The sequence below is a fragment of the Pteropus alecto genome, unplaced genomic scaffold, assembly GCF_000325575.1.
Source record: "Pteropus alecto unplaced genomic scaffold, ASM32557v1 scaffold210, whole genome shotgun sequence".
Classification (NCBI taxonomy): domain Eukaryota; kingdom Metazoa; phylum Chordata; class Mammalia; order Chiroptera; family Pteropodidae; genus Pteropus; species Pteropus alecto.
The window spans coordinates 1,413,995-1,415,163 of NW_006431288.1; positions in this window are offsets into that span (position 1 = coordinate 1,413,995).

A 1,169-nucleotide genomic window follows, 5' to 3' on the forward strand; every position below is an offset into this window, starting at 1 on the left:
TCTGAGCACTGGCTGAGGCTACCTTTCCACCACCCAAGCTCAAGTGACAAGTAAAAAGGTAGAACAGCCGGTCACTGCTGCATCATTCTCTCCCTGTACCGTCTGCCCTATCACTAATAAGTCTCCTACCCACCTGGGCTTGTCCTTACTCAGTTTGCTGTTTCTGCCTCCTAAACACTACTTTCCAGTCCAACATGAGGAGAGAGCAAGAGAAAGCCATGTCTCCAGAAGATATACCTGTACATATGGCATAGCCCTACCTGTGCCTCCAGGTGTGGCATTTCTAAAGATGGTAGAATCTGAAACCTGAGACGGGAAGTTGGACTCTGTCCTCTGGGAACAAGGATGACCTTATAGGTACTGGCAAGAGCCCTCACTCACAAGACAACCAGCAGAGGCTTCCACATCCCTAGGTTCTTCTTTGCTGTGTAGTTCTATCTGTCAATACAGACCATGTGGAAGAAAAAGGAGTGCCTTAAGCCAGAATAGCCTCTCCCTGTTCCCATGTGTTTCTCCCAACACCATCAAGCAATTCTCCAGTTCTCAGTGAACACTGACTGAGTATCCTACAAATCTAACTAATTTCTGACACTGTCTGCTTGGAGATAGTGTCAGATATCATGTCTTAAAAGTCAGAAGACTGCCCCACTTCAGATGCCAATCATAAGTCCAGGTTGCTACCTGTGCCTCTGATTGAAGGGCTATAAATTGGAGGTTTCCTTGGCTCTCTCCTTGGATTTGATTAATTCTCTAAAGCAACTTACAGAACTCAGAGAAACATTTACTTATTTTTACTGATTTATTATAAAGGGTACAGTTGAACAGCCACATGAAGAGGTACGTAGGGGAGGTATGGAAGAAGCCCCAATGCAGGAGCTTCTGTCCTGTGGACTGTCATGTACCACCTTTCTGGCATGTAGATACATTCACCAACCCAGAGCTCATCAAATCTTCTTAATGAGTTCTTATAGAGCTTAATCTGAAGCCCCTCTTTCCCCTTCACAGAGATCACTCAGTGTGACTGGAAGTTCCGATCTTCTAGGTATTGGTCTTTCTGGTGACCAGCCCCATCCTGAGGTTATCTAGGAATACTGCCCTAAATTGCCTCATTAGCATAAGCTCAGAAAGGGCCTCTTATGAATGAGAAAAGATACTCCTATCTCTCAGGA